The following is a 25,378-nucleotide window of genomic DNA, read 5'->3' on the forward strand; positions in this document are numbered from 1 at the left end:
CCCTGTGCTATGCGGCTGCTTCCCACTAGCTATTTTACGTTTGGTAGTGTATATATGTCCATGCCAATCTCTCACTTTGTCACAGCTTACCCTTCCCCCTCCCCAGATCCTCAAGTTCATTCTCTAGTAGGCCTGTGTCTTTATTCCCATCTTGCCCCTAGGTTCTTCATAACCTTTTTTTTTTTTTTCTTAGATTCCATATATATGTGTTAGCATACGGTATTTATTTTTCTCTTTCTGACTTACTTCACTCTGTATGACAGACTCTAGGTCCATCCACCTCACTACAAATAACTCAATTTCGTTTCTTTTTATGGCTGAGTACAGGGTGTAGTTTTATAATGTGGAGCTAGGTGCTAGCCAAAGTTAGGGTTCTGCCCTCCCACAGAGACCGGGAGATGGGGGCATACATCTTGATAATTACAGTTCAAAGAGATGGTTCCCAGGTCCTGGAGAAAGACAGCCTTGGGTTGTAAAACTGGCCCTAGGGTTTTTAAAAGATTTACATACATCTCAAATGTGCAGAAAAAGAATTTATAATTACAGGTTTTCTAAAGGAAGTGTTCTAAGAAAAGGGATGTGAGGGCCTAGAGTGAGGAAGAACTCTGCCTAAGGTTACGTCCAACAGGGCAGAGTGTTAAGGGTGTCTTGGTCAGTGGACTTTGATGTAGAGGTTGAGGGGAAGAGAGGTCAGATGATTCTTTGGTTTCTGGCTTTGGTCTTGGATTTGTTGATGCCATTTACTGTCATAGAGAACAGAGGAGGAATAGAAGTTTGCTAAAAAAGACAAATTAAATTTTGGATAAACTGTGTTTGTGGGGCTTGTGGGATATCCAAGTTGAGTTGGATGTATGGGTCTATGACCCAGAAGAGGTGTGGATTGGAAGGTAGGTTTGGGAGTGGTGGATATATGGAGCTAGTGGCAGCTTTTGTTTGAGCTCACTGATTGTACAACTTATGTTTAGGTGAAAATAGCATTGCCCTTCCACACCCCCAGTTGAGGGAGAATCTGTATGGATTAAACAGAATTTTGTGAAATAGTAAGATGCACCTAATAAATGCCCAATATATTTGGTTAGTTCTGTTATTATGGTTAGCAAGAAGCTAATGTAAATTAGAACATGTGAATCAAATGTCAATGGACGACAGTTACTATAAAACTAATTTTCATTGTGTTCCAGAGGCTGTGACAGCTCAGGACAAGGGGTTATTTACCAGAAATACATTTTCCTTAGAATCAGCAAACAAGCAAAAACAAATAAACAAACAAAAAACAAAGAGACAGAGTTCTCCAGAGTTTTTTTTTATTGCAAGACCATGTTGCATTCAATGCAGGATTTGGACTCCCCCTGAAAGAGCAAAAGAAAAGCCCCTAATAAAATTCAAACCCAAAGTGGTTTGTTTTGGGACCAAATGGTGAAAAATGGAAAACCACATCAATCGGTCTGTTCTCTTTGACCCAGTTCCTACCTACTTTTCCTAGGGCTTTAAGGTCTGTTTCTTTGCAGGAAAAAGTTTAAGGATGCCTACAGGGTTGGGGGTGGGGTAGGGAAGGACGCAAGCCTTGTTGATGTCTTCCCCTGGGTTTTCATGGAGCTTCAGATGCACTGGGGAGCTGTGACTTAGGGGAAGGAGTTTTTTGAAACATGGGGACCATGGACATTTTTGCGCTTTTTGTGTTATGACTGGACAACAGCAGCAGAGTTGAGTTTAGCTGTGACAGCCTGCCACTGTTGTTTGTCCAGTAGTAGCTGTTTCTGACATTTAAATGATGAGGGATTGAGGTGTGTGGAAGGTCAAACTCTAACCTGCCTTTGACTTCAGGGACCAGTGAGGATGGAATTTGGCATTGGGGTTTGTTTACCGCTAATGAAGCTTTCCTGTTATTGATACACATTTAGATTGGTATTCCAAGAATTCTCCAAAGGCTATTCATATGCATTTGAAGAGCCCTTTGAACATTAAATGGCTCTCACAAAAGAAGACTTTTTATTAACTGAATGTGAAGGGGAACATGATTCGAAGGAAAAAATATGCCCTCACAGGCTTTTTGTGTGGTAAACTGCAAAGGGGAGCTCTGGGTTGGAAAATTGCGTTCACTAAGTTTATTATGGCACAAAGACTGTAGGGTTCTTATCTTCTTCCCTGTATTTACTGGTATCCTTGAAAAAGATAGTTGTGTTTTTTTTTTCCTGGCCCAAAATCCTTTCGGATTTTGGGTGTATTTTAGTGGCTGTGCCATTTCTGAAACAAGTGATTATTGACCAGAAGTCTGTTTTCTTTAGTTAGTGAACAAACAAACGGAAGCACAGAGGCAGCGTTCTTCTCCAGGGGCCATTTTCTGAACTTTGCAAGCAAAATGCTGAATCAGCGGGGAATAGTATAGCTCCTGGACAAGGAGCTATACCAGGGAAAACCAAAAATAAAAACCCCCCAAATAAAAACAATTCTGCTGTGTGGAAGATGCTGCCCATTTTCAGGGGAAGAGGAGGTAATATCTGGAGTTTAGCTGGGAGGGAAAGCAGGCTGAGCTGGATCCCCGCTGCTGGGGTCTGTTGGAAGGAAGCTGTCAGACAGCAACATGAAATATTATCCTTTGCAGACAAAACAATACATGTAAAAATAAATAGCCATCAATGTTAAGATCCTGTAATGCAAGTCGACACATGCAAGCACAAACCTCACAAACAGGTTAGTCAGCCTGGCTCCCTTGGTCTCATGTGATGATGGGAATCAGCATAATACAGAGAGAGAGAGAGGGGGGAAGGGAGTGGGAGAAGGGGAGAGAGAGAGAGGGAGGGGGAGGGGAGAAAGGAAATGAAGAAATGTTCCTCTCTAATCACTCTAGGTGCCCTTGATGCAGCAGCTGTGGTGGGTAAAGAAACTAATAGTCAAATGTCAGGCGTTTTCGGAAGATAGAGTCTATTTTAAAACAATTTATTCAGAGGATATGGTTTTGAAGTGCCAGGGTGCCTGAGACTGACTTACAGCTTCAGTAGTTGTTTTCTTTTAAAATAAAATGAGGCAGTTTATTTTTTACCGTTGTACTGAGTAGAAGTCCTATTAACCGAAGTCTAAGTAAAATTGTTTAAAAAAGGAAAACCATTTTCAGGCAGTCTTTCCTTTTGGTCCCATAGCTGACACCCGCCGACTTTTAGTTCAGCATCATTTTGTTATTAGACTCCAAAGCCTTGTAGGGCCTTAACTATACTTACACCCCTACTTCCCTATCGATACTTTTGAGCTTTGAGCTTTTTCGGCTGGCAATAAGATACTGGAATGTCCCCCCTGGGCAGAAACCGTTCCGAGCAAACAACAAAGGCCTGGAAAACAGGACACGTCTGAGACATGCCCTAACCGCGAGCAAACAAGTATGGCGGGGGATAAGACCTCGAGCAAACAAGTATGGCGGGTGATAAGAAGGATTAAGCCAAAGAGTTTAAAGGTCGCCCCAGCCAACCATAACTCATGTGACTCAACCCCCCACCACAAAAACACGAAAATGTAAAGTAGGCATCCGACAGCTAACCAATCAAGGAACTAGAGCCAAGCCCCCACTCCGGTAAATGTAAAGTAGGCATCCGACAGCCAACCAATCAAGGAACTAGAGCCAAGTCCCCACTCCGGTCCGGAACAAACAAACCAATGAGAAAAAAACCCTTGATATATCCACACTTTGCATAATGAAAAATGAAAGCTATAAAATGTATGTGATTCCGCTTGGGGGGGGGGGGGGTTCCTCTTCGGCCTCTTGCGTGAGGACCAAGGAACCCCAGTGCACCGGCTCCTAATAAATCTCTTGCGTGTTGCAGCGACTCTCGACTCTTGGCGGTTCTTGGGCGAGCTGGGATCCCTCGGAGACCGTTCAGGTCTAACAGCCTGACCTCAAAGGACCCTTTATAATGTGTGCATTTTTGACATACACCTTATTGGTAATGGCTGTGTTAATCTCCTGAGTGGTAAGAGCCAGTTCTTTGTTCCTCGAGTTTCTAAATACCAGGAGTATGTCTTCCTCTTCAAAAATGGTGGACTATGTAATATGGAAATTCACTCCAGATGATCAATTATACAGAATGGATTTCTAAGGGATTATTTATTTTTTATTTTTCAGTACGCGGGCCTCTCACTGTCGTGGCCTCTCCCATTGCGGAGCACAGGCTCCGGACGCGCAGGCTCAGCGGCCATGGCTCACGGGCCCAGCCGCTCCGCGTCACGTGAGATCTTCCTGGACCGGGGCACGAACCCGTGTCCCCTTCATCGGCAGGCAGACTCCCAACCACTGCGCCACCAGGGAAGCCCTAAGGGATTATTTTTTTCCTATTTCTGACTCATTCTATGTTTTCTGATCTGATTCCTGAAGAATATGAGCATGTAGCGGGTGGTAATAGAGGCTCCAAGAAAAGAGTCCTGTGAACAAGTCAGTTTGCAACTCTCTGACTAAACAAAACCACCTGGGTGAGTGTGTGTGTGTGTGTGCATGCTTAAACTGCAGGACAATTCAGAGCCTTGTCTTCTCAGTATGCATTGGATTCTAGATGCAGTACTTTCCAAATCGATTTGACCATGGAACTTCTAAGGAACTCAGTTTGGATTCTGTATAGATGGATCTATTTTTCTTATGGTTTTTACAGAAGAATTGCTATAACACAATTTCCATAACCTTAGGTTGTTTATATTTGTAGTATTGCCAATATTTTGAGTAAAAGCAAAGAATCAGTAAAAATGTCAGAAAAGATTTTTTCCAGATAATCCCAAGGCCTGGAAGGACATACACTAATTTTGTAACACTTTGTGTAAATGTTATGCTTCATAGTGCCACTATATGGGTTGGTTAATACTTTGTCTTTATTTCTAGCCAAAATTCTTAAATTCCAGCTATTCTAATTTCAGTGGCAAGGATAACTATTGAACTCTTAAAAATTCAAACAAAATGCTTTCTAAAAAAAATTAAGAATGATATTTTTCATTGTAGATAGTACAGAAAAAGCTTAAACAACAAAATGGAAGAAATAAAAATCACCTGAAATCCTGACACCCAGAGGTAACCTCTGTTGACATTCTGCATAAATCAGAGCTGCTAACAGTAGTTTGCAGAAGTGTTTTATTTGGCTGTGTAATATTTACATTTTTTTGAATTAGGGTGTCAACATATAAAAATTGGGTCTCATAAACCCACATAATCTTCTAGCTTCTTCTGAAATATTGAGGATTAGTATCATGTGACCTGCATTCTGCATTCTGGCATGTCAGGGCTCAGAACTGAGTAGGAGTTGCCGTCTTTAGGAAAGAACCCCCTAGTCCTAGTTTATCTACCTGTATGGTGAGATATATGGGTTTGAAACTCCAGTTATAAGTCTTTCTGGTCTTTTCCCTCTTGGATAACAGTTAGTGAAAAAGGGACTTATCCTTTCATATTCAGGTATAAGCTATTTCCTCTTAATATTTTAGAGACATTTTCAGATGTCATTAAATGTTCTATATCATTGCTTTTGTCTGCATAACATTCAACTCTATGGCTATACCGAACTTTATATAGCCAATCCTCTACTCTATTGGACTTTCATGTTAATTCCTTGTTTAGTCTATTAAATATACAACACAGGAGGATAAACATCCTTGTGGGAAAATCTGTGCATGTTTCCAGGATTGTTTCTTTAGGATAAAGTCCTACACTTGGAGTGGCTGAGTCAAAGACTACAAATACTTGAAAGGCTTTTGAGACTCATTGCTAAATATACTCAACTGTGTTTTCACATACTTGACAATGAAGTAATCTCTTCAGTTTTTAATAAGTTAATGGGACTTCCAATTAACACAGGACTCTTTTCTCAGGTATCTCCTAATAGCTCAGGACACAGTAACGTTCTGTAGAGGAGAGTCTGAGAAATTTCAAGCTTAATTGGTGGTTGTGAGAAAGTGCTAAAAGGTGGAGGACATTCGAACAAGCTGTATTTACATTACAATTCTGTTTAGCTGTCAACCAGACTTAATGTTTATGTATATTACATTATGAATTCCTATCCAAAGGAAAGTTTTCTTGAAAAGCCTGCAAACTACTCAGGGCGGGGACTGTTCTCATCCATTCTTACTCTTACTAGCATCCTCTGACCCCCTCTTTCTGCCTTCTTCCTCACCAATGCTGCCCTTATCACCTCTGATCGCTTTTTTTTTTTTTTTGCTTATGTGTGGAGAAACAAGTAGCCACCCTCAATTGTTTTTTTTTTTAGACCACAAACAAACTGATAAATAAATAGACTCACTAGAGAAATTTGGGAGAAACAGCCTGCTTTGCAGTGTAGAGCCATAAGCAGGTTAGTGTGTAGAGAGTGTTGAGGGTGAAGTCAGAGAAGAAGGCAGGAGAGGTGATCTGAGAAGACCCTGAAAGGGAGTGAGCTGGTGCCTTGTGGAGAAGAGGCTTGAGGGGGGCAAACCTGAGGAAGAGCAAAGAGTTAGAGGTCGTTGAAGTGGTTCAGGTGAAAGATAATGTGAGTGAGTGGTGAGGGTCTTGAACTTGAGCTTTGGTGGCAGAGGGATATGTGGGAAAACTGGAGAGGGAGGAGAAAGCACTGAGGATGACTTTTCAGGGATCTCGACCATCAGTGAGATATTAATTTATGCTGTGTATAACTTCTCAGAGCTTTTATATCCAAATGCATTCATGGAAAAGGTCAAACAATTTTAAGTACACATGTTTAGGGCTAAGAGGCTCTTATGTACATAGTGGTCTTAAAGTTTTTTCAAAGTTAAAACGACTTCATTTAAAAAACTGAGGTGTAGGGACTTCCCTGGCAGTCCAGTGGTTAAGACTTCACCTTCCAATGCAAAGAGTGTGGGTTTGATCCCTGGTCAGGGAGCTACGATCCCACCTGCCTTGGGGCCAAAAAACCAAAACATAAAACAGAAGCAATATTGTAACAAATTCAATAAAGACTTTAAAAATTGTCCACATCAAAAAAATCTTTGGAAAAAAAACCCCTGAGATATAATTGACATACAGCATTATACTAGTTTCAGGTGTACAATGAAATGATTGAATATTTGTATATATTGTGAAATGATCACCACAATAAGTTAACATCCATTACCACACATAGTAACAGAATTTATTTTTCTTGTGATGAGAACTTTTGAGATCTACTCTCTTAATGACTTGCAAATATGAAAGGCAGTATTATTAACTATAGTCACCATGCTACATGTTACATCCTCAGGACTGACTTATTTTATAGCTGGAAGTTTGTACCTTTTGACTCCATTCACCCTTTCACCACGGTGCCCCACTTTCTCCTCCTCTGGCAACCACCATTCTAAAAGAGCTTTATTTTTTAATTAAAAATTTAGCTAATATGTAATTATTAGAGAAATGAAAATCAAAACTACAATGAGGTATCACTTCACTCTGATCAGAATGGCCATCATCAAAAAGTCCACAAATAATAAATGCTGGAGAAGGTGTGGAGAAAATGGAACCCTCCTACATTGTGGTTTGAATGTAAATTGGTGCAGCCACTGTGGAGAACAGTATGGAGGTTCCTTAAAAAACTAAAAGTAGAACTACCATATGATCCAGCAGTCCCACTCCTGGGCATGTATCTGGAAAAGACAAAAACTCTAATTGGAAAGATACACACACCCCAATGTTCATAGCAGCACTACTTACAATAGCCAAGATATGGAAGCAAACTAAGTGTCCATTGACAGATGAGTGGACAAAAACGATGTAGTATGTATACATAGGATAGAATATACTCAGCCATAAAGAAAAATGAAATAATGCCATTTGCAGCAACATGAATGCACCTAGAGATTATCCTACTAAGTGAAATAAGTCAGACAGAGGAAGGCAAATATCATATGATATCACTTATATGTGGAATCTAAAATAATGATACAAATGAACTTATTTACAGGATAGAAACAGACTTACAGACGTAGAAAACAAACTTTTAGTTATCAAAAGGGAAAGTGGAGGCAGAGAGGGATAAATTAGGAGTATGAGATTAACAGATACACACTACTATATATAAAATAGATAAACAACAAGGACCTACTGTATAGCACAGGGAACTATATTCAATATCTTGTAATAACCCATAATGGAAAAGAATTTAAAAGAGAAATATATATTCATATATATATATATATATAAAACTGAATCACTTTGCTATACACCTGAAACTAACAGAACATTGTAAATCAACTACAATAAAAATTTAGCTAATATGAAAAAACATTAATAAAAGTATTTAAAAAAATCTTTTAAATCTCAACATACAAACTATTTTAACATGTTGTGTATATTCTTTTAGGACTTCTAAACTAATTTCTCACTAAACTATTAATGAGTCCTTATTTAGTTCTTACTTTAAAAAAATCAGAAATTTCTTTGCATTCTCACTATTTTCTAGTGCTGCACAAAAAGTTTTTAAAAGTTCTTTCCATATCAGGAAGAAGGATGAGAGATTGGCTGCTTCTTGCTTTTAAATGTATATACATGGTGCTAACTAGGTCATCTCTAGTTTTAACAGGCTTGCTGCTAATTTAGTCACTAAAACGGAATGTAATAATGACTTCACTTTCTTCATGTTTATCTTTTTAAAGTAATCAAAGACTATTGCCATTTCTTGCTTCAGTTTACTTGTTACTACCCATGTTTAAAAGTTAGATTTTGCAACTTTGAAACTACAAATGTGAATTGGTTTTTCTTGAGGGGAGAGGGAGAGAGAAGAGGAGAGTTGGGAGCAAGGGGGAGGAGGGTTCCTTGGGAAACGAACTTTGAAGTGGAGATTTGCAAACAGAAGGTTTATTCAAGAGGTTCCTTGGGCATAACCCCTGTGAGGGAGTGAAGAAAGCAGACTGGGGCAAAAGGCAAGCTGAAGAATGCAATGGCAACAAAATACTTGGCCAGTTTCTAGAGCCGAGAGAGTCCTCCAGAAGTGTCCTTAACAGAGGCAGGGTCTGGACCTTTGTATCCCTGCATTGACCAGTAATGTGACGGGAGCTGCCCCTGGGAAGAAGGAGTAACCTGGGATTCAGGCTGCTCCATTTAGCTGAGGGTAATTCCTGAGGACTCACCTGGGAGCACCCAAAATGCTTGTCACCTGGAAAAAATGAGTGCTTTGGTTCAGGAGGGATCTGGATGGTGCACCAGAGGATCCATCAAATTCCACATCTCATGCCACTTGGATCCACTTGCTTCATATAAAAATTTTACCCCTTCTGAGAACAACTCTTCTAAGATTATCTGTGGTTCCTTTTTACTGGGGAAACTTGCAAAAGAAAAGCCAGTGACATAAACTACAACCTCTATTGCTGCAGCTGGTCTCAGGGCTGCTATTGGTACTCATCATCTCCCTGCTCTAGGTTCCCCTCACCCTCAGCACTTTTGTTGGTCTAGGTGGCTTACCTGGTGGGGTGACCCAGATCTTCATCCCTCAGTAGTCTGAGTGCTGGTCACCATGCCCCTCAGAGGTCATGGTGGCTGTATTAGTCTGTCTACTTTCAAAATTGAGCAAGAGAGTACCAAAAATTACAATGACATGTTTCTCAGACCTAGATCAAATAATTTAAAAATTTTTATGGAACCACAAAAAATCTAAAACAGTCTTGAGAAAGAATGAGAAGGATGGAGGTATTATGCTCCCTGATTTCAAACTATATCACAAAGCTATAGCAATCAAAACAGTATGATACTTGCACAGAAGCAAACATATAGATCAATGGAACAGAACTGAGAGTGCAGAAATAAACCTAGGTATATGTGGACAATTTATTTTCAACAAAGTGTAAAGAACATCATACAGTAGAGAAAGGGTAGTCTCTTCAATAAATGGTACAGGGAGAACTAGACAGCCATGCACAAAAGAATGAAACTAGACCATTATCTTACACCACATAAAAATTAATTCAAAATGAATTAAAGACTTGAATGCAAGACCCGAAACCATAAAATTCCTAGAAGAAAACATAGGTGGCAAACTTCTTGACATTAGTCTTAAATGTTTTTGTGGACCTGACTAAAGACAAGGGAAACAAAAGCTAAAGTAAACAACTGGGACTACATCAAAGTAAAAAGTTTCTGCAAAGAGAAGGAAACCATCATCAAAACCAAAAGTTAACCTACTGAGTGGGAAAATATATTTTCAAACAATACACATGATGAGAGGTTAATATCCAAAATATATGCACCTCAACAATAACAAAAACAAACAACCTGATTAAAAAATGGGCAGAGGATCTGGATAGACATTTTTCCAAGGAAGACATACAGATGGCTAGCAGGCACATGAAAAGATGTTTAATATCACCAATTCTTAGGGAAATGCAAATCAAAATTACAGTGAGCTATTACCTTACACTTGTTAGAATGGCTATTATTGAAAAGAGAAGAGATAACAAATGTTGAATAAGATGGGGAGAAAAAGGAACCCTAGTACACTGTGGTAGGAATGTAAATTGGTGTAGTCAGTTTGGTGTAAATTGGTGTAGTCAACCATGGAAAACATCATATGGCCCCACAGTTCTACTTCTAGGTATTTATCTGAAGAACATGAAAACACTAATTTGAAAAGGTATATGCATCTCTTTTTTTATTCAGTGTTATTTACGATAGCCAACATATGGAATAAAACCCCTAAGTGTCCATCAATGGATTAATGGATAAAGAAGATGTGGTGTATATACACAATAGACTACTACTCATCCATACAAAAGAATGAAATCCTGCCATTTGCAAAAACATGGATGGACCTTGAAAGTATCATGTTGAGTCATATGTTAGACAAAAAAGGCAAATTCCAAATGATTTCACAAATGAAAAGAACAAGATAAAACAAAAAAACACCTCATGGATACAGAGAAGAGATTAGTGGTTAGTAGAAGAGAAGGGGGAGGGTTAGGTGAAATGGGTGAAGGGGGTCAATTGTATGGTGATGGATGGTAACTAGACTTGTGGTGGTTATCACTTTGTAATGTATCTAGATGTCAAATTATAATGCTGTATGCCTGAAACTCATAAAAATTTGCTGTGTCCCCTGGTGGAAGTATTTTCCCTCTAAACTTGTGGGATCCAGAGTCCTAACATTTGTAAGAGACACAAATTTTAAAAGGGATCGCTGGAAGTGATGGTGAGAGGGGCTACTCCTACTTTTGCCTCTTGAGTCCCAAACTCTCATATTCTACCTAACAGGGAAAGAGCACCATATAATTGTGGCTGATTTAGGCTAATAGTGCTTCCTTGAGGATGGTACCCCTTCCTTACTAGGTGTCATTTCAAAGCTGGTACTTCAGCTATGTCTTCAAAAGCCATTCCATTGTTTTATAATGCCAGCAGCTTTTAGATGCTACAGTATGTGATATACCTTCATTACTGTGAAGTATGCTCTTTGGCCTGATGAGATACAATGTGGGCTCCTATGTTGGTGAATCAAAAACACTCTGTGAGTGCCATACAGATGCTCAAATAATGGTGCTGGTTAATGTCCTGCAGAAGAAATGGCAAACCCATACTTAGAGTAAGTATTGACTCCATTCAAGATGATTTACTGCCCCTTCTAGCCTGGAAGGGGTCCAATGTCAGAAACTAGTCACATTTTGCTCATCTGATACAATTAACATGATACCACTAGTGTAGTGAACTAATGTGATGTTTTGAAGCATGTCTAGATGGTAAAGGCTCTTTGACCCTATCATGACTGATGGTGAGCATTAATGTAGCCCTGAGGCAAGATAATAAATGTATACTATTGTATATCCCATATAAGTACAAACTTTTCCTGATCCTTCTTAGTAGAGATGGAAAAAAATTGCACTTGCCAGATTCCTGGATCCAAGGTACCTGAGATTTTTTTCCATCTGCTCTAATAATGATACAATGACACAACAAGCTGCAACTGCGACCACTGCTTGGTTGAGTTTGCAGCAGTTCACTTTCATTCTTCAGGATTCATCCAGTTTCTGTAGAAGTCAACAAGGAATTAAATGGGCGTAGTATACAGGTGACTACACCTGTATCCTTTATGTCTTTAAGGGTGGCACTAATCTCCACTGTTCCTTCCAGGTATGCTACTGGTTTCATTTTACTATCTTAGCCAAGGGGAGCATTGCTTAGAAGCTCCCACTTGGCATCCCATATCATGACATCTCTTATTCCAGAGGCCAAAAACCAGTGTACTTGGGGATTCTGCCAACTATTATGTTTATATTTTTTTAGGGGAGGTGCAGAAAAATGACCACAGAGTGTGTTCTGGATCCAGTGGACTAATTATGAGGTGGACCTGGAATATAAGCATTTATTATCTGACCTCTTTACATCCTTTCTCTAATAGTGGGGGTCCTTATGGCATTTCAGGTCTCTAAGCATTGATGTCAACTTGGAGCCTGTGTCCAGTATTCCTCAAAATATCTTGGTATTTCTCATTAACCAATGTATGGTTATCCAAGTATATGATCATAGGTCCATTTGGCAAATGACTGGGTAATCATTACCATATACACTTACCTTGGTGCTTCAGGATTTTCATCCTCGGGACCTAGTCTTTCCTTCAGTCTATGGTTTCTGGTTGGAAAAAAAAGGCTCAGATCCAGAAATTAGTTAGACAAGGGATCATAACTGTTTAATGGGAAAGTTTCTCTAATCCTCCTGGTTATCCATTCTTGCTTTTTCTTATTTCATAGATTGAGAAATACCCGTGCCACTTATTTGTCTTGAGCTGTGGATGGTATGTTCTATTAACTATCTCCATTTTTCTGTGCACATCGGACCCCTGGATCCTACTCTGTTCATGCCATTTATCTTGCTGCTTATGGTTAAGTATGCCCCCTGGCCTCAATTATTCTGGGATTCCATCATCGTCTTTCCTACTAGGGAGCAAGGTTATGTAGTGGTACCTCTTTCTGTCAGCCCTGGCTTATGAAGGACAGCCTTCATTGAGCTTCTCAACAATGCTGGTCCTTCTCTAATCAGCATTTTTGCTGCTTTACTTATTGCTTTAAGTAGAGTGTCCTTCTGGTCCTCCAACAGAGCATAGAGGGTTGATGGGTTCCTTACACTTAATGGTATATCCACTCTGGCATGTCCACTTCTCTGAGTCTTTTGATCCATTTCCTATCATCTGCCATAGCAATTCTGACATTTCTATGTCACTTAGTATGGACCATCAATATTTCCAAGCATCCAAGAACTAGCTCAGCAGCATGTTTGTCCCATCTCTTGGGGTCCTTGCAAGGGTGTTCAATCCTATATTCCTTTTACAAATTTCTGTTCTATTCCCCAGTCTCTCCCAATCAAGCTCCTTCTGGATCCAACCCTGTACATATGCTCCTGGCTCCTGCTGGTAAACGTTGACTAGGTCCTGTAGTTCCTTCAGGGTATGATGCCTGTCCTTCTAACAGACCCAGTACTTTTTGGCTGGGTTATATTGACTTGATCTTGATCACTGGTCTTAGTTACTAACTAGGAAGGGAGGTGCTGGAGGAAGATCATGAAAGGGGCACTCATATTGTCTTGCAATGTACAGGCCTCTGTATTAATTGCACAGGGAGGAAACTCTAACCTTCAACACAGGGGAATGGGACACTTATGTAGGGGAATCTGGGATTTTAAGGTTTCAAAGTGTTTCAGCCTAGATGTCTACATCTCAATTCTCAGGAATCTTCCCGCCCAAAGCTCTGACTTTGGTACAGGAAACTTGTCAGGGTTGAGAACTCAACCTTCTTTTTAGCTCTGCTATCCTTGTAACTAAGTCCTGAGACTAATTCTTAACTTCTTCTATCTTTTGGCTGCAGATAAAAATGTGTTTATACCTTATCAACTAGGATCCTTGATTTTCATAATTGACCTTAAATTAGTGATTAATCACCCTCAGCTTTTCATTGTCTTTTTCCAATATATTGATAAAACTCAGTAGTTGCCATCTGATTCCATTGTCCCTATAATAGCTACTTCTACACCTGTCAGTGCATTCCCTTCTGCCAGTATCCCATCCTGGTTCACTACAGTGAAGATTTTAACATTTGTACTCCTACCAAATGCCAGGGGCTTCAGTCTTGCACCTTCCACCAGTGATGGGGTCTTTATCGCCAGCCAATTAGCAGGTAGACAAACTTCAAGATCCCATTTTAGATTCTGCTTTCTCAGTTGCTCCTGGCACCATGTATCTTAGGTTGGGTTTCCTGGGAAGCAGATTGTGAGACAGAGATTTGTATGCAGGAAGTTCACTGGGGAGTGATCTTGGGAACAATCCTTGTGAGGAAGTGAAGGAAGCAGGTTTGGCAGAGGGAGAAGATGAGCTACAACACAGTCACAGCAAAGGCCTCAGCCAATTCCATGGGGAACTCTTGGTGCAGGATAATGCTTCAAAGTAGTTTCAAACTGAGGCAAGGGAGTGAGGCCGTTGCACCCCTGCATCAACCAACTATTGGATGTGGACCATCCTCAAGGAGAGGGAATAACCTTGGATGGAGCCATTTCCTTCAGCCAAGGGCAATGTCTATGGAGAAACTCACTATGAGCTATGAGCAGCCATCATTCCTGGCTGGTGAGGGAATTAGTGCCTTGATCTTGATGAGGGAACTGGGACATACCATAGCATCCACTAGAGTGTGCTCTGAGATTGCTACTCAGATGTCCAACAGACATCACAGGCTTACTGTACATAAAGTATAGCCCTTGCATTTTTTTCTCTCCAGGTCTTTCAGAGTCTTTTTTTGTAAATGCTATTATAATGGATCTATGAGGTTCAGACCATAGCTCTCATTTTTTCTTTCCTGTCTCAACCCTCACCTAACATGCAAGCAAGTCCTCCCAACAGTAACTCCAAAATATATATTTTGAGTTCATTCACCTCTGCATCTCTACTGCTGCTATCTTAGTCAAGCCACTATTGCCTCTCGCCTGTTTTACTGCAACTGCCTTCTAAGTCCTTGTTTATACTCTTATCTTCTACAATTAATTTTTCATGTGGCAACACAGTCATCTTGTAAAGATATAAATAGGGTCAGGTCACGTTTTTACGTAGATACTTCATGGTTTACACTGTATTTAGAAAAAAATCTAAACTCTTTACCATGGCTTACAAGGCCCAGTATGAGCTGGTCCTTCCTAGTTTCTCTGACCTCATCTTTACTTCTCTCCTCTATCATGGCAGTTACTACTATGGACTACCTAATAGTCATTTCCTCCTCTTCTTAGCAACAGAATTTTGATTTTTTTCCATGGTGTCAATATTCCCAGTTGATATAACAAGACTAATCAAAGCCAATTATGAAAAATCCCTGCTTTCCAAGCCTACTTCCCTGCTAGATGGGTGGTTGGTGGGGGGGGATGTTTATCAACCACTCAGGCCAATAATGCCAAATTGAATTTTGCTAGAGGGTTTCTGAGAAGGTTTTCTTTATCCCTTTCTTGTTGAAAGGAGGTGATACATGTAGCACACTGGTCCTTCCCCATTCTTTCTGCCATGCATATAGACAGAATATCTGGTACCATAGCAGCCATCTTGTGACCATGAGGAAAAGACCTACAGAATTACAGAGATGTTGACTCAAATTATTTGGCCTCTGAACCAGTCTCTTATCTTTATCACTCAAACACTAAACTCTACCACTTCCCAGCCAGGCCTATATACTTGTTCTCCCCAAGCCTGAAACTCTTTTTTCCTGTAGCATCACATGGTTGTCTCCTCCTCATGCAGATAGATCTCAGCTTAGCTCCTCAAGGAGGTTGTCTCTGACCACCCAATCTCAAGTAGCACCACTCCTCCGAGCCCTGTCCAGGCACACTATCAGGATATATATGTATATGTATATATATATGTATATATATTTAAAATAGCAATTAGAATTTTGTGAAAGTATTTTACTGATTGACTACTTTTTAGTAATCTATCTCTCTTCACTAGAATGTGTTTCACAAGAGTAGGGATGCTGTTTGCCTTGTTCCATGGTGTTATCTCCGGCACTTAGACTAGGGCCTGGCAGATAGTAGGTGCTAATGAATATTTGTTGAATAAATGATAAATGCCACCAAATATGAATCATATTTGGTCATTCTCTTAACCTTGCCGAGCTTCATAGTTGTTTTTTTTTTGAATAGAGATCCTAAGTAGTACCATTTAGACAAACCACACAGTGCTATGAAAGTCGAATAGGATCATGTGTGTGGAGGTTCATGGGAACACAGAGACCGCTGGACAGTGCAACCTCTGAGATTGTGAGCGACAGCTGTCCTTTCTCATTTCTGAGTGTCTGTGCTGTAGGTGCTGCAAATTCTCCTCTTTTATTATATTCATATATGCAGAAAAGTTATGAGCTTAGGAACCTGAGAAAGTAAAATCAAATGAATTGATTGCAGTGTTTATCACAGTAGGCACCTGGGAGCACTCTGGTTTCTATGTTTGAATGTGGCGTTACTTGGTCTGGGGACTACAGAGTGAATGAGTTTGAATTTAATGTACCAAGGGTAAAGTCAACATATAGGCAGTTGCTAGCAGAGTGGAATGATAAAGGAGTGATTATCTGAGGAAGGTGACTGGAGATTTAAAAGTCAGACTAATCATAATAATAAAGTCAGAGATCTGGCTTTATCAAAAGAAGGGAAAAAAAACAGAAGGAGGCATTTGGGAAAGATGTCATTGAGTTGGTAGAAACAAGTATATAGAGGTATTTTTGACTGCTGTTTACAGAGTTGATGACAGAGGAAAATTATGAAAACTAGGGAGATTATTTTTGATAATTGAAAAATGAAAGTAGACTGGGCAACATCCATCTCTCCATTGTTCTCAACAATATATAAGAGCTTAATACAGAGAACAAAGATTTAATTATCCAGATATGAACTGATGGAAATCTAAGGTGGAAGAAGTAGACATAAAAAAAGGAAAAAAATAACCAAACACTTCTCTGATATTACAGTGGAAGGAAGACTGGGCTTAGAATAAGATAATGATTAGTTAATTCACTAAATAATATTGTTTAGGTATCTTCCATGTCTAGACATTGCTGGGTGCTGAGAATACAGTATGGTTACTACCATTAGGGAGTAGCTCCAGAGGAGGCTATGGGCAAGTCAGCAAGCAATCTTAATAGAGTGTGATAATACTGGAGTGAGGGAGAACAGGATGCTTTGAGAACAGCTAGAATCTGCCCTTTTGTGTGTGGGCAGGTTGGGAATATGCACTGCAGGAAGTGATGTCTAAGCTGAGATAGTACACTTGCTTAGCAGTTTTGTGCCACAGGCCTTTGTACCACCTGTTTCCTCTGCCTGGAATGCTCTTTCCTCTGACCTCTGCATAGCTGACTACTTGAAAATCAGTTTAAAGATCACCTTCTCAGAGAATATTCCCTGAGCAGCCAATCTAAGGACATCTCACAGAAAACCTACCAAATCACTCTTATATTTTTTTAGAGCATTTATCATTATACAGTGTTTTCTGGTATTTTTATTATTTGTCTCCTTGTAGAATATTTGCTCCAGAGAGCCTGAACCTTGTCTGCCTTTTCCATCACTGGATCTTCAGTGCTTTAACAGTGCCTGATTCAGAAGAAGTGCTCAACAAATATTTCTTTTTTCTTTTATAAATGTATTTATTTATTTATTTTTGGCTGCATTGGGTCTTCGTTGCTGCGCGCAGGCTTTCTCTAGTTGTGGTGAGCGGAGGCTACTCTTCGTTGCCGTGTGTGGGCTTCTCACTGTGGTGGCTTCTCTTGTTGCAGAGCACGGGCTCTAGGCTCAGGGGCTTCAGCAGTTGTGGCTCACGGGCTCTAGAGCCCAGGCTCAGTAGTTGTGGTGCACAGGCTTCGTTGTTCCACAGCATGCGGGATCTTCCCGGACCAGGGCTCGAACCCATGTCCCCTGCATTGGCAGGTGGATTCTTAACCACAGCACCACCAGGGAAGTCCAACAAACATTTGTTGAATAAAAAAAATGAGCAAATGAAAACAGCAGTGGGAGGACGGAAAGGGGAGACGAAAGAGAGAGGAAAAAAATGTTTTGTTAGAGAGCCCCACAGTTGTTACGGGTTCTAATTGGTTCCTAAGTCCCTATTAAGGTTTGTTAAAGAACTTGGCTCCTCAGGGGAGCCTCATTTCCCTGTGTAAGGGGTCGGCTCTTCTGCACGAATGGACTTTAATTTCAATCTGATCATAGTATGCTGCATAATTCAGAGTTCCATTTTAACTCTGTGTTGGCACTTTTCCCAGTATTCCTGCTTGGTTGCAGAGGTCTTACTTTTTAGACTTCCTTGGTCCTTTCAGTGGGATTTAGGGGATGAGTGGTCAATCTGGGAGCTCAAGTTTCCATCTTGAATCTGAAAGTCTGAAATATTACTCTTAGGGAGATTTGAACCCATGTTGCCTTTCCCCATAGACTATATCTAGTAATTTGTTTTCCCTTTGTCTAGAATTTACTCATGGTATACCATCCTTTCTTGCTTTAGGAAAGCTATAGGTGGCTCATCTCAGATTTATGGTCTCCAGATCCTGGCTAGCACTTCCTGGGAGGCACAGCTACAATTAATTTTAGTCATTAAATGGTGTTGGTCCTGCCCTAGATTTTGGGGTTATGGCTCCTATTTTGGGCTTTTATCTACCCTGCACAATCTCCATGGACTATTTGTAGTGTTAATTATCTTCGGTGGTAGGTCTTCTTTCACTCCTGGGAAGAATGGGCTTATTGTTTGAAACCTGAGTATAAGAATAGACTAGAATGACTTTTTCTTGCTTTGCAAACTTTTAAATATTCATTTCATATTTGGTTGATGGAGTTGGCAGGTACTCTCCCTTTTTAATTTTTGTTATTTATTTATTTAGTTTGGGCTGCATTGGGTCTTCATTGCTGCACGTGGGCTTTCTCTAGTTGTGGTGAGCAGGGGCTACTCTTCGTTGCGGTGCGCGGGCTCTAGGCACACGATGGCACGCGGGCTTCAGAAGTTGTGGCTCGTGGGCTCTAGAGCGCAGGCTCAGTAGTTGTGGTGCATGGGCTTAGTTGCTCCACAGCATGTGGGATCTTCCGGGACCAGGGCTTGAACCTGTGTCCCCTGCATTGGCAGGCAGATTCTTAACCACTGCGCCACGAGGGAAGTCCCTAGGTACTCTCCCTTTTGTGTGCTTGAGATAGAAAACAAAGTTTTAGCAGAGAACAGAAAAAACTTTATTTGGAAGCTACTACCTGATGGAAGTAATATCTATACATGTCTTTTATGTACATCAAATGGATATTCTTCTATACAGGAAATCTCCACTCTAATCCTGTCCTTTCTTGCTTTTCACTGACATGGGCATCATTGTCAATACACCAGGGCTTGAAAATAAATTGTGAGTCCAGAATTGGTGGTGAGATGGGGAAGAAGCTGTGAAAATCAGGAGCAGTTTAGGGGAAGTGAAAACTCCTTCCCCAACCCAGGCTAGCTCCCAGGTAGGACCGTTCTAGTTAATGTTGATCCTCCAGCCCCATTATTTCACTTTGTAATTCAGCCTGAAATCCTGCCAGTAAGTTACTCATTTGGGTAAATAAACACCTGTTAAAAACATGCACTTATCTGCAGAAAGCATGAGTGATGTTTTCACAGGTAGAATTAATCTCTTCCTCCTCTATGTTTTTCTGTAAGTTACCTTAATTCTGTAAGTTTACCTCGTGTTGTATAACAAATCACCCAGGGTTTAGTGGTTTAAAAACAACAGTCATTTTATTTGCTCATGATTCTGTATGTCAGCAATTTGAGCTGGCATTAAATGAGGGGTTCTCCTGCTGGTCTCTCTGGGGGCTACCCATATTGCTGCAGTTATCTGGGGGTCTTAAGTTGGACTGCCTTCTCTCTGAGAGCTGTGGACCTATCTTCCCACAGGCCAGCTTGAGCTTCCTCACATGGTAGTGTTGCTTTCCAAGAGGACGACACCTCAGTCTGCAAGGCCTCTTCATACTGTGGCTCAGACATCAAACAATGCCATTCTGTCTCATTCTATTGGTCAAAGTTGGTCAATGGTCAGCCAGAACTCAAGGAGTGGAATAACAGACTCCACTTATTGATGAGAGAACCTGTCTCATTCCAAAGGAGGCCTGCCTCCAGGGATAGGAGGAATTGTTGCCGCCATCTTTGCAGATAATCTACTGCAGCTTCTATGACACGTCCCTGGCTTCATCTCTAAGCTGCCTGAGAGCGGGAACTTTTACTTGATCATCCTGTACCACAGGGACTAGGGCTTTTCACAAAGCATGAGTTTGATAGTCATTGGCTGAACTGAATTCATATGTAGAGAAAGATTAGCTTGAGTCCCACAGGAAGCCAAAATTTGGGTGTCTGAACATCAGGTGAAATTGGGGAACTTGGGGTAGGTTCAAAGGCTAGAAGTCAAAAGCATATTGGGGCAACAGCCTCTGGTTGTCCTTGGAGGGCAGGGAAGATCAGGCTGGAGTAAGGGTCAGGGTTGAAGTCGGGCATCAGGAAATGGGTATGAGCGGAGTTCAGTGAAGATGCATGAGAAGGGGTTTCAGGATCTTGGATAGGTTGATGGGTGGTTTCACCCAGTAGGGCCATCTGGGTGTGCCTGTGGAACTCAGGACCGTGAATCCCAGGGGTCCTCAGCTGTGGCTTGAAGAAGGGTGGGCGGGTAAAGCCTGGCTGTATTTACTATTCCCCAGAATGAGGCAGGGTTCTGCTGACTATTTCAGGAGAAGCTAAATAGGTCCTTGAAAGATCCCCTAAAATTCTGCTGCTCACCTGCTTTGTAATCCCTCCTTCATTATCTCACTTCCACACTTCAGCAATCCTTCCGGTTCAAACAGTTAATATTCCCTCCCTCTAAAATGTCTCCCTTGACCTCCCTTCTCTCCACAATGACAAAATTCTCCTCTATTTTCTTAGAGGCCACATGACCCCTGATCCTCCAGAATGCACGCTTGGGTTTGTTCACATGGTGGACTCAGGATTTAAAGCACAGCAAGGAAGAGGGAAAGCCCCTATGATTTTTGTCTCTGCTGTGTCACATTTGCCAATATCATTTCCCAGAGCAATCATATGATTGCATGAGAGGAATGTGAATAACTGATGGCCAAAAGGCAGGCTATGCTTTGATTGTAATAATGGCCACATTATTACAATAATAATAATGGCCCAGATTGAAGAGAGAAGTAGAGTCTACCTCTTAATGGGAGTAACTGTATAGTCATACTACTGAACTCAGGTTCAGCTGCTTGCTGCTCAAAAGCCAATACTCAAGAGGCAAGTGTTGGTTGGAAAGGAAAGGTTGCTTTATTCAGGAGCCTGGCAACCTGGGGAGATGGCAGACTTGTGTCCTAAAACCAACTCCAAAGATTCTGCTCGACCATGAAAGTTTTTTTAAAGGTTAGAGTTTATTAATTAATTAATTAATTTTTTTGCTGTGTTGGGTCTTTGTTTCTGTGCAAGGGCTTTCTCTAGTTGTGGCAAGTGGGGGCCACTCTTCATCGCGGTGTGCGGGCCTCTCACTATCGTGGCCTCTCTTGTTGCAGAGCACAGGCTCCAGATGCGCAGGCTCAGTAGTTGTGGCTCATGGGCCCAGTTGCTCTGCGGCATGTGGAATCCTCCCAGACCAGGGCTCGAACCCGTGTCCCCTGCATTAGCAGGCAGATTCTCAACCACTGCGCCACCAGGGAAGCCCCTTGACCATGAAAGTTTTTAAGGGGAGAATCATTTGAGGAGGGAGTCAGAGTCTTTGTTATCTTCCACTGTGTGCATTCTTTCTTCTGATTGGTTGGTGGTGAGGTAACAGGGTGGTGCTCCAGGAATCTTGTGCTCAGCCTGAAGTTACCATCCTCCACCTGGGTAGGGGTCTTAGTTCCTACAGAAGGACTCAAAGATACTGTTATGTATATTCCTTCAGGAGGAACCAGGACCCTGTCCCATGGCTGCACTATTGTTTCTTGACTGCTCCTCCCTTGTCTCTGCATTCCCTCCCTTCCCTGATAAGGAACTGTTTGAATCTGCCCTTTGGAACTCAGGGAAGTTCAAGGAGGCTGAATGAAGCCTACTTCCTACAAACAAGAAATAGGGGACATGGAAAGGATTTGTACCTGGGAGGGCCGCACAGGGTCCCACTCAGTTTCAGTCGCATTGCAAAGGAACATACTGAAATGGAAAAAACTTGTGGTCATTATTACAATCAACCCATAGCCTGACTTTTGGCTATCAGTTATCCACATTCCTCTCATGCAAAATATTCGCAGCTCAGGACCCCAAAACTCTCTTCTTAATTATGTCACCAAGCTTGTGTCTAAGATCTTGTGATCCACATCAGGTCCAGATGAGGCTCTTTGCGTGGAGATCCTCTTGATATAAGGACCTATGAACTAAAAAGATAAGTTATACAGCTGCCTTGTGAGATAGAGTCAGGATAACCACAATGGAAATGTCTGTTCAAAAGGCAAAAAACAGGAATCACATAGAACTTAATAATAGTCTACAGCAATTCTGAAATCCAACTGAACACATGCTGCCAGGACACATTCCCTTTGGGATCATGGAATGATCCTTGATTAGGGCTGGTTCTGCTCCCTGGTGTGGCTCCTGAGTCCGTTGTTCTTCATAGCTCCCCGCTCCGCCCTTTAAGATGTCTTTCATTTCTGCAAGAAATGGCTGGTGTTGGCAACTGCATCACTTTCTGAGTCTGCTTTTTTTTTTTCTTATAGAAAGCTGGAGGCCCAGAGGCTCTTCTTCACTTGTGTCTCAGTCCGTGTTAGTCCCAGCTGACATTACTTGCAACAAAACAACTCTGCTAAAATCTCTGTGGGTTTCTCTAAGACTCCGATTCAGATCTACTCCATTCAATAGAAGTCTCACCTGTGATTCTGAGCTAGGCCTCTCTCTTCTATGGGAGCTGTACTGGGCTTCAGGGGGACCTTAACTTTAGTGAAAGCACTTTGTACAGCTGAGGGAGCTGACTTGGCTGAGTGTCTTTCATTTCTCATACTGTGGTAGTTGCAATTTACTAAAAGCAGCAGAAAAAGGCAAGCACTTTTTGAGTCTCTGCTTGTATCATGTTTGCTATTATCCTATTGGTCAAAGCAAGTCAAATGGCCAACCCCAGAGTCAGTGTGAGATGTGACTACCAAAGGCAAAGATAGGGAAGGGAACGATTGCAGCCATTTTTGCAAACAGTCTCCCGAGTTTGATATGGCCAGTGTCCTTTTCAGGATTTTAATTTGGTTCAGTATTTGTTCCATTCCACAGAAGGAAGTTCCCAAGAAGTAGCATATAATATTTTGTGCTTGTATTTTTCAGTACAGCCCAAATCAGTGTATGTTTACAAGATTCATGAACAATAAAGGGAAATTTCTTATCTATACAGGTGGTGAAGTACACATTATGAGATTTTCTAAAAAATTAATTTTTATTTTTGGTTGCATTGGGTCTTTGTTGCTGCACGCGAGTGGGGCTATTCTAGTTGTGGTGAGCGGGGGCTACTCTTCATCGCGGTGCACGGGCTTCTCACTGTGGTGGCTTCTCTTGCTGCAGAGCATGGGCTCTAGGTGCAGGCTTCAGTAGTTGTGGCACATGGGCTCAGTAGTTGTGGCTCATGGACTCTAGAGCACAGGTTCAGTAGTTGTGGTGCACGGGCTTAATTGCTCCTTGGCATGTGGGATCTTCCTGGACCAGGGCTCAAACCCATGTCCCCTGCATTGGCAGCTGGATTCTTGACCACTACACCACTAGGGAAGTCCCAAACATTATACGATTAAAAGAATTTTTTTCCCCCAGTTTTTGTAAAGATCTTATTTGTGAGGAATTGCAAATATTTTTATATTCCTTTCTCACAAAGAGTAGGCTTTTAATTCTTTGAAAACATTGCGGATGATATTTAGTTAACATGAACATCTGTTTTTTTCTTTTTTTTTTTTTTTTTTGTCTCAGAAGCAAGAAAAGTTTTAAAGATGCTTTCACATTTACTACTCTGTGGTATTAACAGTAATAGCTCTTACTGCTTAAAAACCAAAAGAACGTGAGATTTTCTAAGTTTTATACTGACATTACCCCATTAAGAATCTGCAGAAGAAGAAACTCATAGTGGTGATATCTAAATGGAAAAAAAGAAGCAACAGGGCAAGGTAGTTGAAGATAAATGGAAATCAATATGCAAGCAGTTTAAAAAATTATAGTCTGATGAGGAGGAGGTAAACCAAAAGAGTTATTTAAAAAACCAGCCTTGGGCTCTGTGATGGTTATGTGTCAACTTGACTAGGCCACAGGGTTCCAGATATTTGGTCAAGGATTATTCTGGGTGTGTCTGTGCAGGTGTTTTCTTGGATGAGATTAACATTTGAATCAATAAACTGAGTAAAGCAGATCACCCTCCATAGGTGGGTGGGCCTTACCCAATCAGTCAATAGTCCAATTAGAACAAAAAGGCTGACCTTTCCCTTTGTAGGAAGGAACTCCTCCTGCCTGACAGCCTCAAGCTGGGACACCAGTTCTTTCCTGCCTTTAGACTCTTAACTGAAACATGGACTCTTTTTATGTCTCAAGCCTGCAGGTTATCAGACTGGAATACACCATGGGCTCTCCAGCTTGTTGTCTGCAGATCTTGGGACTTGTCAGCCTCCATAATCTCATGAGCCAATTCCTTATAATAAACTAAACACACCACACACACCCACACACATACACTCACATGCACCCTACTGGTTCTGTCTCTCTGCAGAACCCTGACTACATATAGGTTAGAGGGTTAATTGGAAGGAAAACAAAAAATAGAATGAGAAAGAAATTTTAGTGAAATTGTCTCTTAATGGAGAAATTAGCAAGTGTTATGTAGAGAGAAAGCAACTGTGTCACCTTTCCCAAGGCTCTTCTACTCTAGAATTGTAGCGAGGAAGATATGAATGAAGGTGCGATAGCTACTATTCAGTTAACTAATTTTTATGCCAATAACTTATATAGTTTGGAAATGATAGAAGAAAGCAAATTACAGGTTGATTTGCAGATGTTTGGCAATACCCGCAACCAAACGGGGGAAGGCATGCAAATAGCAGCAGTTAGTGGGGAAGCCCAGCAGGATGGATGGTCGGGCGGCTGCAGGGCAGGACAACACAATATATTCAGGATCAGCTTCTGCATAAGTGAGAATTGGCCTAATGGTAAAATCTCCTAAATATTTCAAAGAAAATATTAACTACTGGGGAAGCCAAGCTAACTCTTGGGCTTAAGGAAATCGGGAGATAGAGAGAATTAGGAGTTCCCTTTTAAGGGTGGATATTATCTCAGAAATGGTAGCTTAAATGTTTCGGTGTCACTGTTGTTCACATTAGAAACTGCCTTGAAAAACAGGAAATAATTACAATTTTTTTGTGTGTGTGGTTGTGGGAAAAATCGTAGAAATAACGGCTCCAGATTTAATGAAGGAATACACT

This window comes from Kogia breviceps, chromosome 3, assembly GCF_026419965.1.
Source record: "Kogia breviceps isolate mKogBre1 chromosome 3, mKogBre1 haplotype 1, whole genome shotgun sequence".
In the NCBI taxonomy this organism is placed as follows: domain Eukaryota; kingdom Metazoa; phylum Chordata; class Mammalia; order Artiodactyla; family Physeteridae; genus Kogia; species Kogia breviceps.